The sequence below is a fragment of the Tamandua tetradactyla genome, chromosome 14 (assembly GCF_023851605.1).
Source record: "Tamandua tetradactyla isolate mTamTet1 chromosome 14, mTamTet1.pri, whole genome shotgun sequence".
NCBI classification, from domain to species: domain Eukaryota; kingdom Metazoa; phylum Chordata; class Mammalia; order Pilosa; family Myrmecophagidae; genus Tamandua; species Tamandua tetradactyla.
In genome coordinates, this window is record NC_135340.1 from 15,904,596 (window position 1) to 15,924,757 (window position 20,162).

At 37.3% G+C, this 20,162-nt stretch overlaps 1 long non-coding RNA gene across 3 annotated transcripts; it reads right to left on the bottom strand.

Annotated features, from left to right (window-relative positions):
* Nucleotides 1-4,724: 4,724 nt before the first annotated feature.
* LOC143655628 (uncharacterized) lies at nucleotides 4,725-18,782 on the bottom strand. 3 transcript variants are annotated; one of them, XR_013162191.1, is made up of 4 exons: nucleotides 18,534-18,780; nucleotides 12,192-12,306; nucleotides 9,183-10,506; nucleotides 4,725-5,557 (listed from the first exon to the last, which is right to left on the bottom strand). It is a non-coding gene; the product is annotated as an uncharacterized LOC143655628 (long non-coding RNA). The 3 variants fall into 3 exon arrangements; XR_013162189.1 differs by lacking the exon at nucleotides 4,725-5,557 and adding an exon at nucleotides 6,033-7,903 and having other exon boundaries at nucleotides 8,882-10,506; nucleotides 18,534-18,782; XR_013162190.1 differs by lacking the exon at nucleotides 4,725-5,557 and adding an exon at nucleotides 6,033-7,903.
* Between the last annotated feature and the right edge of the window lie 1,380 nt (nucleotides 18,783-20,162).

Here is a 20,162-nt window from a genome sequence, read left to right on the forward strand (position 1 = left end):
GTCACTGATCAAATCACTCTGAGATTCATCAGGGCATCACTCTGGACAAACCAACAAAATCTCATGTCCTACCTGAGCTTCCAAGTACTTATGGCATTCACTCAAACTATCTATATAAGTTGTCTTAGGAAATGTACTAATCAAAATACAAATTTTGTAACAAATAAACATTTTTTTTGCTTTAGTTTCACACATAAGGTGACATTTTAAAATATTAATTGTTATCTATTTTCAGCACCCTGCAATAATGACATTCCTTTGTTCTTCCTCATGCAAAAACATTTTTAAAATTTATACAGTGTACATTTCACTATTATTGTACACTCTAGGCATTCCTAGATTATACCATCTCAATCTTTAACATCTATCTATCTTTCTGATTTCATTTATGTCCCCAGCCCTCCTCCCTCTATCATTCTCACATCCAGCTTCATGCAATGTTTTAACATAATTGTATTACAGTTAGGTAGTATTGTGCTGTCCATTTCTGAGTTTTTGTATCCAGTCCTATTGCACAGTCTGTATCCCTTCAGCTCCAATTACCCAATATCTTACCCTATTTCTATCTCCTGATGGTCTCTGTTACCAACGACATATTCCAAGTTTATTCACTGTCGGTTCATATCAGTGAGACCATACAGTATTTGTCTTTTAGTTTTTGGCTAGTCTCACTCAGCATAATGTTCTCAAGGTCCAACCATGTTGTTACATACTTCATAAGTTTATTCTGTCTTAAAGCTCATAATATTCCATCGTATGTATATACCACAGTTTGTTTAGCCACTCGTCTGTTGATGGACATTTTGGTGTTTCCATCGCCTTGCAATTGTAAATAATGCTGCTATAAATATTGGTGTGCAAATGTCCGTTTGTGTCTTTGCTCTTATGTCCTCTGAGTGATACCCAGCAATGGTATTGCTGGGTCATATGGCAATTCTATATTCAGCTTTTTGAGGGACCACCAAACTGCCTTCCACAGTGGTTGCACCATTTGACATTCCCCCCAACAGTGAATAAGTGTGCCTCTTTCTCCACATCCTCTCCAGCACTTGTCATTTTCTGTTTTGTTGATAATGGCCATTCTGGTGGGTGTGAGATGAAATCTCATTGTGGTTTTGATTTGCATTTCTCTAATGGCCAGGGACATTGAGCATCTCTTCATGTGCCTTTTGGCCATTTGTATTTCCTCTTCTGAGACGTGTCTGTTCAAGTCTTTTTCCCATTTTGTAATTGGATTGGTTGTCTTTTTGTTGTTGAGTTGAACAATCTCTTTATAAATTCTGGATACTAGACCTTTATCTGATATGTCATTTCCAAATATTGTCTCCCATTGTGTAGGCTGTCTTTTTACTTTCTTGATGAAGTTCTTTGATGCACAAAAGTGTTTAATTTTGAGGAGTTCCCATTTCTTTCTTTCTTTCTTCAGTGCTGTTGCTTTAGGTGTAAGGTCTATAAAACCGCCTCCAATTATAAGATTTATAAGATATTTCCCTACATTTTCCTCTAACTGTTTTATGGTCTTAGACCTGATGTTCAGATCTTTGATCCATTTTGAGTTAACTTTTGTATAGGGTGTGAGATACAGGTCCTCTTTCATTCTTTTGCATATGGATATCCAGTTCTCTAAGCACCATTTATTGAAGAGACTGTTCTGTCCCAGGTGAGTTGGCTTGACTGCCTTATCAAAGATCAAAAGTCTAATTTGTTGGATATTAGTATAGCTACTCCTGCTCTTTTCTGGTTGTTATTTGCATGAAATATCTTTTCCCAACCTTTCACTTTCAACCTATGTTTATCTTTGGGTCTAAGATGTGTTTCCTGTAGACAGCATATAGAAGGATCCTGTTTTTTAATCCATTCTGCCAGTCTGCGTCATTTGATTGGGGAGTTCAATCCATTAACATTTAGTGTTATTATTGTTTGGGTAATACTTTCCTCTACCATTTTGCCTTTTGTACTTTACATAGCATATCTAATTTTCCTTCTTTCTACACTCTTTTCCACACCTGTCTCTTCTGTCTTTTCATATCTGTCTCTAGTGCTCCCTTTAGTATTTCTTGCAGAGCTGGTCTCTTGGTCACAAATTCTCTCAGTGACTTTTTGTCTGAAAATGTTTTAATTTCTCCCTCATTTTTGAAGGACAATTTTGCTGGGTATAGAATTCTTGGTTGGCAGTTTTTCTCTTTTAGTAATTTAAATATATCATCCCACTGTCTTCTCACCTCTATGGTTTCTGCTGAGAAATCTACACGTAGTCTTATTGGGTTTCCCTTGTATGTGATGGATTGCTTTTCTCTTGCTGCTTTCAAGATCCTCTCCTTCTCTTTGACCTCTGACATTCTGACTAGTAAGTGTCTTGCAGAACGTCTATTTGGATATATTCTCTTTGGGGTGCACTGCATTTCTTGGATCTGTAATTTTAGGTCTTTCATAAGAGTTGGGAAATTTTCAGTGATAATTTCTTCCATTAGTTTTTCTCCTTTTCCCTTCTCCCGGGACACCCACAACACGTATATTTGTGTGCTTCATATTATCATTCAGTTCCCTGAGTCCCTGCTCATATTTTTCCATTTTTTTCCCTATAGTTTCTGTTTCTTGTCAGATTTCAGATGTTCCATCCTCCAGTTCACTAATCCTAACCTCTGTCTCTTGAAATCTACCATTGTAGGTTTCCATTGTTTTTTTTTTCATCTCTTCTACTGTATCTTTCATTCCCATAAGTTCTGTGATTTGTTTTTTCAGACTTTGCATTTCTTCTTTTTGTTCATTCCTTGCCTTCTTCATGTCCTCCCTCAATTCATTGATTTGGTTTTTTATGAGGTTTTCCTTTTCTGTTTGTATATTCTGAATTAGTTGTTTCAGCTCCTGTATCTCATTTGAATGATTGGTTTGTTCCTTTGAGTGGGCCATATCTTCAGTTTTCCTGGTGTGATTTTTTATTTTTTGCTGGCATCTAGACATTTAATTACCTTAATTAGTTTATTCTGGAGATTGCTTTCACTTATCTTACCTAGGGTTTTCTTGCTAGATGAGTTTGTTGTCTATCTGTTCTTTGACCTTCAGTTTAGCTTTTTCTGGACTCTAGCTTAGGTTTTGTTTAACAGAGGATAATTTTTCAGTTCTTGTTTTCTTGTTTCTTGCCCTGCTTGTATGGGGCCTTTTCCCTCCCCACCCTTAGGAGGGTCTATGTAGGTATTATAGACTCCATCCAGGTTTTCCCAGGTTAAACTGGCCTCCTATCAGCGGAAAGGAGTCACCTGCATCAGTTTTCCCTGAGGGTGAGACCCAGCAGGTTGAAAGACTTTCCTGTGAAGTCTCTGGGCTCTGTTTTTCTTATCCTGCCCAGTATGTGGTGCTTATCTGCCTGCGGTTTGCACCAGCAAAAGATGTTATGGCTCCTTTAACTTTGGAAGACTCTCCCTGCTGGGGGCGTGGTGGAGACAGAGGAGAGGTTGTAGGCTGGTTTTAATGCCTTCAAATTGCCAAGCCCTGGGGTCTGAATTCCTTGAGGGAGGGATTCCACCTGAGTTGGGCTTCACCCCTCCCCTGGGGAATGCACAGATGGGAGACAGCCCTGAAAGCAGCCTGTTTCTGCCTATGCCTGGGGCAGTTTCAGCCTGAGAAGTCCCGCCGCTGAATCCTGAATCTGCCAAGTCTCCATAGAGACACAGCCACTAAAACTGCCGTTTCCTCCCCTTTCCTCTTTTTCCATGAGCCCAATGAGTGACCTCCACCTCGACCAGGTTTAGAGTCTCTTTCCTTTCCCTCTGGGAAGCCGCCTGTGGGGGAGCAGCGCCGGGCACTGTGGCTTGGGGAACTCATGATTCTGGGGAGGTTTTCAGCCAGTCCAGCTGGTCCAGACTGGGGTACGCTGTGTGTTTGGTCACTGACGTGGCTCCGGGAGCTGTTCTGTACTGTTTCTGGTTATTTAGTTGTTGTTCTGGAGGACGAACTAAAACGCGCACATTGCTAAGCCGCCATCTTGGCCCCTCCTCTCACCCCAAAACAATTTCAATAGGTACATCAAATACACTGATCAGATCACTGTAACAGATGTAATAATAATGAAAAAGTTTGCCATTGCTAGAATCATCAAAAGGTGGCACAAAGACATAAGTGAGCACATGATATTGGGAAAGTGGCTCCTATAGACTTACTGGATACAGGGTTGCCGCATGTCTTCAACTGGTAAAAAATGCAATATTTGGGAAGCACAATAAAACCAAATGCTATAAAAAGAGGTATGCATGTATTATTTCCCCGGTTCAGTAAAACTACCACAAACTGGAGAATGCTGCTTTTGCTATACTTCTCTATCCAATGCCTTCAATCAGCAAATTCCCAAGGTTATAGGGCTCCCCTCAACATGTTTTCCTTCTCTCCAGGATCTTGTCCCACAGATCCTGGTTGTGCTGGTTGCTCATCAGTGCCTTCAGATTTTGTTTTGTTTTGCTTTTTATCTTGTCCAAGATCTAGAATTATTCTAAGTGAGTGAGTTAATCTGATCCTAGCTGCTCTGTCATATCCAGAAGCAGATGTTTTATTATTGCATTTCAAACCTGAACCTCTACTCATCAAATCTTGGTGATTGGTGTAACGTCCACTTGATTACCTGCTGTTCAAACCCAAGTTCACTTTTTTCCCAATATTTTATGGATTGAAATATATTTGATATTACAGTTATGATAGCATTTATTTTTAAAGGTTTTAATTCTAGTAATGTATATACAACCTAAAATTCCCCCTTTTTTATTGTGAAATAATATATATACAAAAACCAATCAATTTCAAAGTAGATTTTAACAAGTAGGTGCGGGGTCGGCAGCCGAGGTTCCTCGCGCTCCGCCCGCCTGGGGAGACCGGGGTTTGCAAAGTCCCGGTCTCGAAGGGTCTCCGCGCCAGCGAAAGGGGATGGCGGTGATCAGTCGCCTCCGGGGGGCTCGAGCTGGTCTCGCAGCGCGCGCAGTCGACGAGAGAAAATGACGACCACGGGACCAGGAGGAGATAGCAAGTCTGTGCACCAGGACGTTTATTTGAAGAAGTACAAGGGTTTATATAGCGGTAAGGAGAGGGTGGAGATAACTGGGAGAAGGGATGGTGTCTGATAGTGATTGGTTGGGTAGGATATGTGTTTGTTTCCGATTGGGTGCGGGGTTTGCAGTATAGTTATATTAGCATGATAATGAGTTAAGCAGGTATGTTAATGAGTTAAGCCACATTATAATGTGTGGTTAGCTTTTGTCCTATCAGGTATGAGAAGCAGGATGGTATGATATGAGGTGATATATGCGGTTATTATGCTATCCTATGAAGAGGTAGCTAGCGTGTGGGGTGATATACTTGTCATAGGTTGCTGGGCAGATAGCTGAAAGCTGGGGCCGTTTCTAAAGAGGAAGTTAACTGAGGCCTAGTTTGGTCGAGAAGAATCTGAAGCCTAAGGCCTAGGAGCATAAGTATGGCTATGTATACAACAAGTAGGTATAGAACAGATTTCAAAGTTTTATATGGGTTACAGCTCCACAAATTCAAATTTTTCCTTCTTAGCTGCTCCAAGATACTGGAGAATAAAAAAGAAATATCAAAATAATAATTCAGTAGTCATAGTAATTTGTTAAACCCTAACTTCTCTCTTATAACTTCTCCTTCACCTTTGATCCTTTTCCCAGTCTTTAGGGATTAAAATCCCCCCTTCTATACCACATTGAAATATACAATGCAGAGTTGTTAATTACATTCTCAATGTTGTGCTAACCCTCATCATCATCCATTGCCAAAACTTTTCTATCACTGCAAATAGAAACTCTGTACTAATTAAGCATTAATAAACCCACTTCCCTATGTACTCCCTGGCTGCTGTAACCTATGTTCTAGTTTCTAACTCTATGAATTTGCATATTCTAATTACTAAGTGAGATCATACAATATTTATCCATTTGCATCTGATTTATTTCACTAAGTATGATGCCTTCAAGGTCATCTATGTTGCCAGATGTGTTAAAACTTAATTCTTTTTACAGTTGAATAATATCTAATTGTATATGTATACCACATTTATTTTTTGATTGTTGTATACCACATTTTGTTTATCCATTCATCTGTGGACAGACACTTGGGTTGTTTCCATCTTTTGGCAATTGTGAATAATGTTACTATGAACATCGGTGAGCAAATATCTGAGTCCCTGATTACAGTTCTTTTGGGTATATACCTAGAAATGGGATTCCCAGGTCACATGGTAATTCTGTAGCATTTTTTGGAAATATACTTTGATTAACTGACTGAAAGATCATGTGATTATGTATTGTGATTCTAAAAGAGTCGATACCTTGGCACTATTTGTTCTAGTATATTTGTCTTAACCTAAACTTAAAGGCAGAAAACCACATATTAACATCATTATGAAGAACAAACCTTCACACAAAGATTATAGATCAGATTACAGAATTCCTACTGGTGTTAACAGAGTTTGGATTACATAGTGTCTTTATACTGTCCTTGCCTATTAGAGAGGCAAGTTGATTCAAATTAATATAGTAGTTGAACAATATATAGAAAATAAATGTGTGATAAATGAATCTAGATCAATCAGAAAACTCTTATGAAAAAATATTTTAAAGTGGGTTCCAGATAGCTGGAATAGAGAGTAAACCATACTGGTAGAAGTGAAGAAGTAGAATATTCTAGAGGTGAAGTACATTATAAGCTAAAGATTGTTGGCAAATATTAAGAAGGGGGAAGGTTAAGGAAGAAGTAGAAGTGTATAAAGTTTTAAACAGTTTTATAATGTCTAGTGAAATAAGCAACAGATGGGGAGAAATCTGAGAAGAAACAGAATCTGAGTCTATGTTCCAAGTCAACATATATAGTATGGATTGAAAGAGGGTAGTGTCTGGAGCTAAGTGAGCTGTTAAAGGAAGCTGTAGTATGGTCAACAGCTAAGTGAAGTGGGAATAGGTGAAGAGTGGAAGGATTTGACTAAGACTATAACTTGCACAATCTCTCATTGGAACTGATGGAACTGCAGATAAATAAAAGGAAATCAAATATGTTTTTCAAGTAACATCTTAATCTAAAGAAGTGGCAAGTGGTATTCCTACAGATAATGGTAGGAGAGAACTTCATGTCAGGGAACTGTCTTTGTGTTCCAGCCTAGCACAACCCCGAGACCAAAGAGCATGCCAGGCAGAAGATTAGCCTCAGTTTGAATGAATTTTAATTAGGGGCTTATGAATAGAAAAACTTTTACCTAATGGTGGCTGGTTGGGAAATCAAGTCAGCACTCCACCTAAACACAAGAGACTGCTGGGGGTGGGGTGGGGTGGGGTGAGAGTGCTTATAAGGCAGCAGAATCTCATGAGATCTGGTTGCAATGGAGTCTCAGTGATTAGGGTAGGGGAGTTTTAATAAATGTCTGTGCCCTGGTCATGTGGGCTGCTGGGGCTTAAGGGCCCAAACTTTCCCTAAGGAAGGGGGTCCTGAATCCATCCCCTGGGCTGCCACAATCCATCCCCACACAGTTTGCATTGCCCATAGAACAGACACTGCATCCATATTCCGTAACAACAGTATGAGACAACAGAACATTAGGAGTCCCTCATACAGATATAACAACCCTACTAAGTGATGCCATTATGACCAAGAAAGGGAATTAAACCTTTCTACTGATAATTGATAAAACCTATGATTTCAGTCTTAAAAGAGAAGATTCTTTTCTAGATTTTCCGATGTGCTAAATTCTGCCTGATCAGCAGGGAACTCTATGCAGTTCAGTTCACAGGGGTCACAGTCCAAGGCAGGGCCAGTGGCCCCCAACATTGGCAGTTCAGTGCACACTCAACATTGAGATTTATTGTCCATGTAGGTTAGCACAGAAGCCAGTTGCAGAAAGGTAGTTGCTATGAAGCTAAGGGCAAAAAGAATATAAGCTAAATTTTCATTAATAAGCAGATACCACATTTTTTACCCTGCAATCACATGAAGCTTTCTGGAGTCAAGTCCACAGTCATCTGGGGCATAATAAGTATTTACAGAGCCATACATACTATGCCTTGGGGTATGGGGGGGTCCCAATTAAGTTACATATACAACTTTTGTGTATTTTATGTATAAACTGTGGTCTAATACTTAAATTTTGGGGGACCTAAAATGCCATGGGCTTAGGATTCTCAACTAGCATGGCTGCATCAGCCAGAACCATGGCCAATTAACCTTATTTCCCCCAATTTCTAATACTGTGTCACAGGAAAGAACAAGTTATGTTCATTGCCTCACTGTGGCTGTAATGTTGCTGGTCTTATTTATTTATTTCTTTTGCATGGGCAGGCACAGGGAATTGAACCCGGGTCTTTGGTATGGCGGGCGAGAACTCTGCCTGCTGAGCCACCGTGGCCTGCCCTTGCTGGTCCTTTTTACCTGAATTCACACTGCCTGCATGGGCCCCACCATTACCAGTTCAACAGGAGCAGAAGCAGCTGCTCTGGGGTGTGACTCAAGGCTGGCATGGGCCAGATACAACTAGAATGTCCACTACCACAGAGACTGCTTATCTTTTAACTGCTCCTTTAAAAGCTCTTTCATTCTTTTAATTAACCCCACGGCTGTGGGGTTGTAAGACAAATAAAATGGCTTTTAGATGTCTTTCTCATTAGTCCAAACTTGCCAATTAACTAAGTTGACAAGGATATCAAGTAAAGGGGGTACCTCTTTCACTGTCCACATGTGCGGGGACTCCAAAGAATAGATTTAATTTTTCTAAGCTATGTATTGAAGCTCTTTGGTTAGCGTTCTACTGGGAAGGCTGGCACCAGTGCAGCAGCCATAACTATGGCCAAAAAGCCATATTTCCATCTCAGGATAAGGGAAGGGGCCCAATATAACCTACCTGCCACCTGGTGACCGGAATCTGCCTGTGGCCAATGTGACTGAGTTGATGAGGAAGCATCCTTGGGCATCACAGTGAACAGGAGGGGCAGGTGTCCACTATTTCTTTCAGCTATTGTCTGGTGTTGTGCAGCTGGAATTGCTGTGCCAGTTTCCAAAGTGTCTGGTAACCTTGGTTTCCTGTCTTTCTATGCAACCATTCAGCAACCTCATGCTTTAGTCTACAAATGTTTGTTAAAGCATCTGCTTCAATATTGCAATAAAGAATCAGTGTTATCGGCAGAGACATGACACATGGTTACCTTTTGCTTGTGACAGGTAGTCTAGATGTCTTCCCACGTTTCTTTTCCCCACAAAGGGTGGCCAACAACAGTCCCTTGCTCTTGCTTCCATGTGGCCATCCACACTGAAGGCCCCAGTACACAGCCCAACTGTCAGCACAAATAGTTAATGCATCTCCTGGTTCATGAACAATGACCATCCATACAGCCTTAATTCAGCCTGTTGGCTGCTTTGCATAGTCCCAGTTTCCCATAATATAATGCCTATACTAGGTTGTATGGCTGTTGCCATCCAGGTGGCAGGTTACTTGTGTGCTGATCCATCACTATACCAGCAGACTTAGGTATACTGTCACATCTATCAACAGTGGACACAGAGACAGCCATCTCTCAGGAGGATCAGAACGGGGCGGGGGGCAAGTGTTGTTCTTCTACATAGGAAACTGATCTCATGATATCATGCATTTTTGCACTTAAGAGGCTGTTGTTGAAATGCTGCACTGCAGCAAGTAAGCTTCCCATTTTGTTAATGTACTTAATTGTACACTGCCAGTGAGGCTTAGTGGCAGTTTCACTTATCCACCGAATGGAGCGCTGTTTTTAATTTCAAAGGGTATATCTGAGTTAGTCCTTCAACTTGCAGTAAGGCATTATAGGTAGTACACAGTTGTTTTATTAAAGGGCTATATTGTAGTCCAGACCAAAAGCATACGGGAACTTGCTTTACCTGTTGCCTTTTCCACAAATGCCACCCAAAGCCAGTATTGGTACTGGTCATGTCTAATTCAGAAGGCTTACCTGGGTCCACCCCCATAAAGCCTGAGCCAATGATATAGCCTGCTTGGCTTTTACACAAGCAGCCTGCTAGGAGGTATCCCATTCCCAGGAATGGCTTTTCCTAATCAAAACTTACACAGGTTTTAACATTTGGGCTAAGTGAGGAACGAAAGGTTTCTAATACCTCAACAATCCCAAGAAACCATTTAGTTGTTTTGGCATATGTGGCATAGAAAAACATTATACCTTATCAATTACTACAAAAGGAATAAACTTTGCCTTTCCCAACCATACATCACCCAAGAATTTGACAAAGCAGCCAAGGCATTGTAATTTATCATGATTAATTGCCCATCACCGAAATAGCAATGAGCCTGAGGCTTCTTTTAGTTCTGAAAAAGAGTCACCAATTAACACGACAATATAATGAGTTACATTTTTCCACTTAGCCAAATCATTTGCTATGAAACTGTGGCAGATGATGTAGCCATGTAAATAACCTCACAGGAGCATGATGAAAATCCTTTGTTCTCCTCCCCAGATGAAGCTGAAAACTGGCTGACTGGACCTATTTAAGAGAATACAAAATAATTTGTAAAGTGACAGCCTTTGGATCTGCTGCATTGAAAGATGATGTCACTCCAACCTTTGCCTCTCAAACTTCTTTTTTCTCCTTTTCAATCATCAGAAAAAGAATCTACAAACCCCAATCTCTTATTCTAGCATACTGGCATGCCAATATTTCTAAACTCCTTTCTACATAATGTGGCCTCTCATTCATAGCATCCTTCAAATCTACTGATTTGTCTTTCTGAGACAGTTGTGGTAGCTGGTCCTATGGCACATAACAGCCAACCGACTGCACACAGTCAAGCAAATAGGTGACCCCTCCCCATATCAAGGAAGCAGGCCACCCTGGCAACATCTCCTTTCCTTAGACTCATGCTCTCTACAGCTGGTGGCTCTTTGGTCTCTTGGATGGCTTGTCAAATGTTCCAACCCAGTACAACTCTGAGACCAAAGAACATTCCAGGCAGAAGATTAGCCATGAGTTTTAATTAGGGGCTTATGAGCAGAAGAAAATTTTACCCAGTGGCGGCCACTTGGGAAGTAAAACTCAGCACCCTGCTCAAGAATGAGAGGGAGAGCAAGAGTGCCAATGGGGGGGGGGGGTGGACTTATAAGGCAGCAGAGTCTTGCAAGATTTGGTAGCAATGGAGTCTCAGCAGAGTTGGCTACCAACAATGACTAGGGAAGGGGAATTTTAATGAATGTCTGTGCTCTTGTCATGTGGGTTGCTATGTGCTTAAGGCCCCACCCTTTCCCAAGGGAGGAGGTCCTGATCCCTGGGCTGCCATACTTTGCCTTATTGAATTCCAGGGAATGAATGTCCATTTAAGATTAGTTTATTAATATATTCAGCATATTTTAGTACTAACTATGCATAAGGCATTGTAGTAGGTACTTAAAAAGCTGAAAAGATCATCCTTGATCACGAGGAATATATAGTGTAGTAGGAGTGATCAGGAAAAATAAGAATAACTGGGAAAAAGTAGAAAATGGCAATTCCCATTTCTGGCACATTGTAGGTGCTCAATAAACGTTCACTGAATCAATGAATGAATGATTGATTGGCATAGAGAGGCACAGATAAATTCTAAGAGTTGAGAAGAAACTCTTGTTTATATATGCAGAGATCAAGAAAGGCTTTTATAGAGAAGATATCTGAGCAAGATCATAAAGGTCAAGTAAGATTTGGATATTAGATCGTAGGGAGATTCCAGGTAGAGACAGCAGTGTAAGGAAATGAATGGAAGCCAGAAAGTTCAGGGTGCACAGAGGGAAAATCAAGTTTTAGTTTGAAAGAGACTACAGGACTAAAGCTCAGAAAATAGGCTGGAACAAAAGGCTGGTGGGCTCTAAGGAAGTTGGAATTTATTCAGTAGGTAATTTTTTGGCATTAGAAAGATATTCTAAGGTTTATAAAAGATTTGCATCACTTGAGGTGATATGGATTGAGGTGTAAAGAGAAGTCATAAGGAGGAGAATAAAGAGGAAGGAAAAATAAAGTTGCATCTGGATATACTTGGCAATTGAGACTGTGAAGCTCTGGAATGGAGAGATACAACAATTGGGGATCAAAGACATTCATAGTAGAAAGCCATAATATGACTTCTTTCAAGTCCTAAGGTTCTTGTTGGAAGGATTAATGTTACTGAAATGCTACAAGTGGTATGCAATTTATTCACTTACCCATAATAAAAATCCATTACCATCATTAGCACTTGACTGGGCCAGAAAATGTGCAATCCAGAAAATGTTAAATCTCTTCAGGGGCAGCAAATGAGAAAAGTTAGAAGCCAATTTCCTAGAAAAAGTAGTCTAGATTCAGTCTCCATTGCAACATTTCTCTTTCATCTCTTAATTCACTGCAATTTGGTTTCTGCTCTCATTCAGTAGAAACTGCTCTCATTAAGGCCACCAAAGGTCCTTAACTGACAATTTCAGTGGCACTTAGGGCAAAACCATCTCTTCTCTGAAGACTTCCCTAATGTTACAGATAGTACAAGGTGTCCTTTCATCTGTCCTGCTAAAGCACTTTGAGTCTACCCCTACTGTCATATGCTGTATAATATAGTATACTATACTGTGTTATAATCATTTACAGCTATGCCAAATCCTCTGACTGTGGTTTTCATGAGGGCAGAGCCTATGTCTACGTCATCTTTGTATCCCCAGCACCTGGTATGGTGGTGTCTGAATTATTAATTAGAAACAAACATACAAACAGCAACTTCTATGATCTCTTTAGATTGTCTCTTCAGATATACTTTTAGAAAAAATACTAAAAACTTCCAAATTAATCAGAATATTAATTTACTGTCCTCTGAGGATTTCCAAATGTAATCAAAATATTAACACTTCCCTCTGAGAGCACTACTTTTGCCTATTTGTAAGTCATTAAATGTTAATACATTAAGACAGCTTACACATTTTAGAATTGGTCCTTTCGTCCCATAACATGCTCCAGTCATCCATACTCTTGTGACTCTATGGTGTCATGATATCTTTGGGAAAGACTATTTCAATTTAACATAAACATTTCTGAGTCTCCTATGGTCAATATGTTCTAGTTAGCAGGAGATTCAAAGTTAAAAAAGAACCAATCAGTAAAAATAAGCACCTTCCATGAATGAATACTTTATTCATAATTTCTAATTTTATCTAACATGTCTAGTAATAGCTACTAATAAAGCTAGATGCTTAGTAATAGAGTTGATGGTCAATAAAGGTATCAAAGGAGGACCATGCTTTTCACTTTTCTCTACATTTTTATAAACACAAACATAATATTCTCTATTCCAATTTTGCAAACACTTTGGGATTTACCAATATTGAAACAATTGGCAGTTTGGAGTTAACTTTGGTTCTTCTTTTTCTTTTAACTCCTTTATTGCAAATTATTTCTTGCCATCATTTACAAGTCATATTTTTCTCTTCAGTCTTTCATTTGATTCTGGTTAACATGTGCCCTTTCAACCTTTTACTTAACCATCTTTGTTTCTCTTGAAATAATAATGGAAAAATTACCTTGCTCATCCATTACTTTGATCATTGTACTTCTGTGAAAGAATTTCCCATGGCAATTTTATGGTAGGTCCATGAATGAATGATAAAAATGAACAGGCATCTGTGTATGCTATGAAGGTAATCATCCAAAATCATCCACAGAAGACTATGGGGGCAGCATTTAGTAAGGCAACGGAAGTATAACTTCTTAAAGAAGTTTGTGTCAAATTAGTATCTAATGCAGTACAAAGCCCAAGAGAACCAAGGACTAAGAGTCTGAGAAATAAAGTATTCCAAAAGTCAGATCATTATTGCCTCCGTGCAAGTTTATAATTTCCATGAAAAAATAAGATGCTTATTATACATTAAATAACAATGAAAGGATATAATCAAGGGCTAACAAATGGTGGAGACTGAGCCTTACATATTGTCATACAGGGTTGATTGGGGTGGAACCAATAAATGTAGGTGGTATTGAGGTGGAGAACAATGAAACCCTGATTTGATATTACTTGTGATAAATGTCTTTAATGAATCATTACATCCATATTTTTAGTGTATCTACCAAATTAATTTCTATATTATTAAATGAAATCTACTATGAGATAAAGAAATATGTAATCCAAAGAACCTGTAAAAGCTTTGCTAAGATTTTTTTTTGGTAAGAAACTTAACATTTAAAACTATTGAAGATAATTATTTTGGGGAGAAAGTTGAGTGTAAGGTCCATTTTAAAGTCATGTCCATATTTTTCAGAATAAATGTATTGCTAAGCTTATATTTGGGTTTAGATTGTGATTTTCCTTAAAGAAACAAAAAAAGCAATAAAGGAAAACCAAGCTTGTTGGCAGATGGTAGTAAAGAAATTTTAAGCATTCAGTTAAGATGTCTTTTTGTAAATGCCAATTAAAAAGTTTTCTTTTTTATTTTTTTCTTTAATATTTATAAACAACTGTTCTGTTATTGTAGGATAGCAGCAATGGAGGTTTTGCTTTTGCTTTTAAAAAGGAGCATCAGAGCATCTATGCCTTTAGAGACATAGGAAGCAACCAAAGACTTTGCAAACAGAGTGAAAGAAAACAGAGGTCAAAAATTGGTCTTTTAAGATAACACATCACCATCATTCCTAATGTAAATTTTTTTAATTTCTAATTATTCTTTACTTTTCATAAAGTATGCACTAAGATTACGTGACAATGTTTGCTAGTAAGAGAACCTTATAGATAATTATTTAGGAAATAAAAATTCTCTACAATATCTCAATTGTTAACACAATAAAATGGACAATGAAAAAAAGTACATACAAATTGGCTGTTTTACCGAATTTTAAAGAAGTCAGAATATTTTACACAAAATCACTTATTGTTAACAAGTAAAATATAATTGTTTGCCACAATTATTTTAATATATGTTTCTTCTAAGATAAACTTTTAAGCTCAGGAAGGCAGAGTTTGGAATTAGAAGAGTTAAAAAACATGAAGCAACAGTAACTCCATTTAGATAAGGGGATGGAGGGGTGGAGCAGGGAACAATACACTAAAGTGCTTTTCTTTCACAGATCTTGGTTCAAATTAAGGTTAAATTCCAAAGGAGGATGTGTTTTCCCCCATACAGTCTTAAAGGACATACCTTTGTTTTCAGCTTCCCAGAGAAGATATATGTTAACACAAACAAAGCATTTCATAATAAATTTAACTTTTATAGAGTGACTAATGCCTTGTGGAGATAAGGCAGGCTCTCAGTCACCTGTATTTAATCCAGGCTGAAGAAATTATGCCAAGGGTACACTCACAAAACTTTATCCCTTTGGAGATGGTGGCAGTAACCTGGGAGTAGAAAGGGTCTTGGTTTAGAAGTCTCATTGGAATGGCTCTCTCTTCCTCACTGTGAACCTAGTTGAGCATTTATGTACTTTGGAAGGACAAAGAGGTGAGGTAAGCCTGCCAAAATTTGAACCTGTGTTTCTGGGAACCTGCTAGCAGGTCAACTGCTACAAATCTAAGAGGAGAAACTGCAAAAGAGCAGTGAGTACTAGAAATTTGGAAATTGATCTCCAAATAGCTTCGGTAAAGCCTGTATACTGTTTCTTCTTCTAGAACTTAGGTAGGCAAGACAACAGGAGTTAAAGATGCCACGCTAATGGGTAATACTATTTACTACTCACTCAAACCAGGCTTTAATGGGGGTGGGAAGTGGGGAGTACATACAGCATTGAAAGAGGGAACTTTTCTCTGCTAGAAATAATTTTACAGTTAATAGAAAAATATATCTTTAAAAAGTTTACTTGGGGTCTTGTTAACAAGAATAAATTATTAATCTGTCTCCTTCTTCTAAAACAGAGTTTATTTATGTAAATTGTGTTTTTCTTTTCCTGTTTCCTTTCTTTTATCTTTATATTCCTCTTGGAGCCTAAGTTTTAAATCCTTTTCTTGTAAAATGTCTCTGAATATAAATTTGAAGCTAGATAAATTCGCTCATTGAATATATTCATGTCCTGTCCATGTACAAATCCTATTAACTTTAATCAAAGATGTAAAAATTGGTCTTGTGGCATGTAAGAAGGAATTCTTTGAGAGCGAGAAATAGCCTATTTGTGTCAATCATTCCAAACTCATCGGAGACACACTATGCAAGATGTAATTGATTTTTATATCTATAAATTCATTCATTCTTGATGAAAGGCTTAGGAAATTTATTTAAAATTGAAATAAAATAGAAAACATTCCCCACCTCCAGTTCCACACACTAAAATAAAGAGGCAAAGAAATAGAAGAAACTTGAGTGTAAATTGCTTATAAGAACTTCTTTGTCAAGCTGCAGGCCACTAATATTGATTCTAGCAAAATCAAGTATTATATAATCATTTATTCCAAGGGATTCATTTCATTATAGTGACCAATTTCCGTCTTCTGCTCTGAATTAAATTATAAAAGTAAACTTTTTTTTTTTTTGGCATTAGTCAATGACTAACAGAAGGAACTTTTCTGACTCTAGATTGCTGGACAAAGGTAATGAGGTTTCTCTTTGCAGGCTGTAAAATACTAAATCCAAATCTCAGTAATCAAGGAACTATTTAGAAAGGAATACCACAAGGGGGCAGGTGAATCCAGGCTAGTCCCAGATGACTGGGCTTTAGTACTGGGAATTGTAGTCAAAGGAAGAGGAAAGATGTAGTGAGAATTGGAAAAAACTCTAAAGATAATATTTCCTTAAGAACATTAATTACAACATAGCAAGAAAATAAATAAAAGAAACTCAATCAATGTAAACAGTCACACACTGAAAGTCCTTACAATGTTTAAGAAGGCCAAGAGGGTTGACCAAGAAGAGAAAACTTGTACTGGGGAGAATTCCAAAATTTACTAAAGAGCAATTGAGGTTTACTTTGAAAATAAATTATAGTCACATAAGCAAAGTGTCAAATAATTAAGATAATGAAAAAGAAACACAAGAAGATGCCTGTGCTCCAAGGTGCTCTTAACAATCAAAAGTTTCTTAATAGAAACATAAACTTTGAATGATTATAGAACTATAATAGTTTTGTTCCACCCAAAAATTGAGGAGTTAGTTTCAGCATTTTAGGATAGATAACAGCTGTTGCTTATAAAGGTATTTAAAAAGTCTGTTCTGACTTCATTATAAATTAAATTCAGCATGTAAATAGGAGGGAAAATTGATATTTCAAAATTAATTCTAAATAAATATTTTTAAACCATTAGCAAAAACATCTACTGCAAGAATGTCAATGACACTATCGTCAATGGCCAACATATATATATATACATACACACACGTGTGCGCGCGCGCGCGCACACACACACACACACACACACACACACACACACCTTCTATGCAAAGTAGCCAGGATTTTGCCAACCTAGAAATTGTTTCCAGCCTCCCTTTATACTTCACCAAGGAAATACATTTAATTATTTGAGGTGGGTACCTAGCATATTTTGCATTTTCAAATTTTTTTTTCTTTTTTAGAGAAGTTGTGGGTTTCCAGAACAATCATATATAAAATACAAGATTCCTATAAAAAACTCCATTACCCCCTTGCACTGGTGTGGAACATTTGTTACAACTGATGATAGTACATTTTTATAATTGTATTATTAACTATAATCCATGGCTTAACTTAGGGTCCGTTATTTTTGTAGTGCAGTAGATTTTTCTTAAAAGTTTTACTCTGTTATCTTATATATGATTTCAACATTTCCCTTTTCAATCACATTCAGATATACATTTCAGTGTTAATTATGTCCACACTGTTCTCTGCCATCACCACCATTCATTATCAAAACACACCCATCATCCAAATAGGAATCCTGTACATTTTAAGCTTTAATTTCCCATTTCCTATCTCCATTGTGTCCCTTGGTAATCTATATTCTAGATTCTAACTTTATGTGTTTGTTTATTCTATATATTGCAAATCATTGGGCTCATACAATACATGTCCTTTTGTCCATTTTATATTTTAAGTATTTAAAATTTAACTATTTTACAGATTAACAAAACAAAATGCATAGAACAGTATACATTAATAACGTGTACATGTTTTGTCTTTTACTGGCAATTTTTATTTAGTTTTTTTGACAATTAGAATCTTTAAATGCACTTTTATGTAGGTTCTTTTATTTGTGATAAAATCAATTAGACCTCTACAACAATTTCCATAGTAACAATATGTGTCACTTTAAAAAAATGATAAATCTATTGAGTGGTGAGGTTATTTCATAATAGACTTTAGGGCAAATCAGGTCTTAGAACCTGGGGCTCCTGATTCCAAGTTGAGTGATCTTTCAGTTAAAACATCATGTATTTTGATTTTGGGTAGGGCAAGCCTATTTTTAAAGCAAAGCTCTGGATTTGATCATGCATGTCCAATCCTTTATCTCTTCAACAAAAGTGCTTTTCTTTCAAATTCATTTATTCTTCTCTTTTTATATACACACAAACATATAATATATATTCATACACACAAACTCATAAACATATACATATAAATACACACATACATACATGATGCAGTCCGTTGGTGAAATTTTAGGTTAAGTTTTCTCCTCTCTTCACCCTGTGTATTAGCCTTTTCTTCCTTGTTTTGCATTTCCTCAAAGTAACTGCAGGGTCCTTGTATGCCTTGTCATGTTTAAGGGCTGTAGAAGTAGCAAAGGCAGTGCTGGAAATAATACTTTTTCAATTTGTCATGTGAAAAGTTGGATGGCTTTTAAAAACTGATCAGTCTAGAGCTTTGCACACAGTAGACATTCAATAAATATTTGTTGATTTGATTTAGTCTAGGGTAAAGAACTGGGTAACAACTCTTTTTTCTTCACTGATGTGCTGTGGTTGAGTCTGTGTACAAATGCATTTATGAGTAAATATTAATGGTCATGGTTGTTGAAGATGTTACAGAAAGAAAAAAATCTAGATCTGCAGGCTGTTAGGAATAGCAATGATTAGAGTATGGTTAATAAAATACTCTAGTTATAAAATAACAGATGACAGGTACCATAAAATAGGGTTTAACTGAAAAGCATTGTTATAAATTATTTGGAAGCAAAATGGTTATTCCATAGTTTTTGAGTCACTTGATCCATCTGTTGAAGTTTTATTTTCTTGACACATATTCTAAGGCAAAGGATCTTTTCATTTAAAAAAAAAATTAGGGAGAATAGTTTGGTTATAAGATTTAGTAAGTACATGAGCCATATATATTTTCTTTGGTATATTTTCCCTTGTGGTAGCCATAACAGTGTTTGTGAATGCTTTTATTGACAATTTGAAAAGCTCTGTGCAGACGGAATGAGAATTTCTCCCAGATTTCAAGTACTGTGTACTTTTTAAAAAGAGTTTAACTCTATGTTCCTATCATTCAAAAGAACATAACTGATTTATTTCCCTTTCTCATTACCACCAGGAAAAACAGACTCTCAGCTTACGGTATGTTACATTTTGGCTTAAGGCAAATTTACAACAGCAAGATTTATGATACACTCTGTCAAAACATTAACTATAATGGCACAAGTTTCAGTTTTTAACACCAACTGATAGGGAAGCCGCATAATGGACAAATTAAAGAGCTTCGGATGGATATTCATTTGTACTTCTAGCTCTGAAAATGTCTGCTTAGGTCATATTAGGAAAGTTCTTCGGTTCCTCTATTCTAAATTTACCCAAATGTGAAGCTTCCTATAAGTAGACCATGTGTTTTAAGTAACTGTTTTCAAAGAGACTGGAGATGCTAGGAGTAAAGATAAGTACAAAATTATTAGCTAAGAGAACTTCAGATGTTTAAGACAAAAGTTAAAAATCTATAGCATTTTCAGTTTTTGTCTGATGAATTTCAAGAAAAAGTAAGTCTGAGCACAGGTAGTGCTTAAACTTTTTGCTATTTCAAAATAAAGATGATGATTCATTTGATCATGTGCCAGCTTTTGAGCACTATTCATTAAGATGATTTTAATTTACAACATGGTAAACAATGTTGGCAGCTCTGGTTTACTGTTCCTTCATGAGTAAGGAAATTATATTTCCTAAAAAATTACAAACAAAATACTGTTAATGAGAGTGAATCACTCTGCCAGTGGTCAATTATAACCAAGATAGTTAATTGTGTGTGAGGTACATCCTAGAAACAATTTAAAAGGA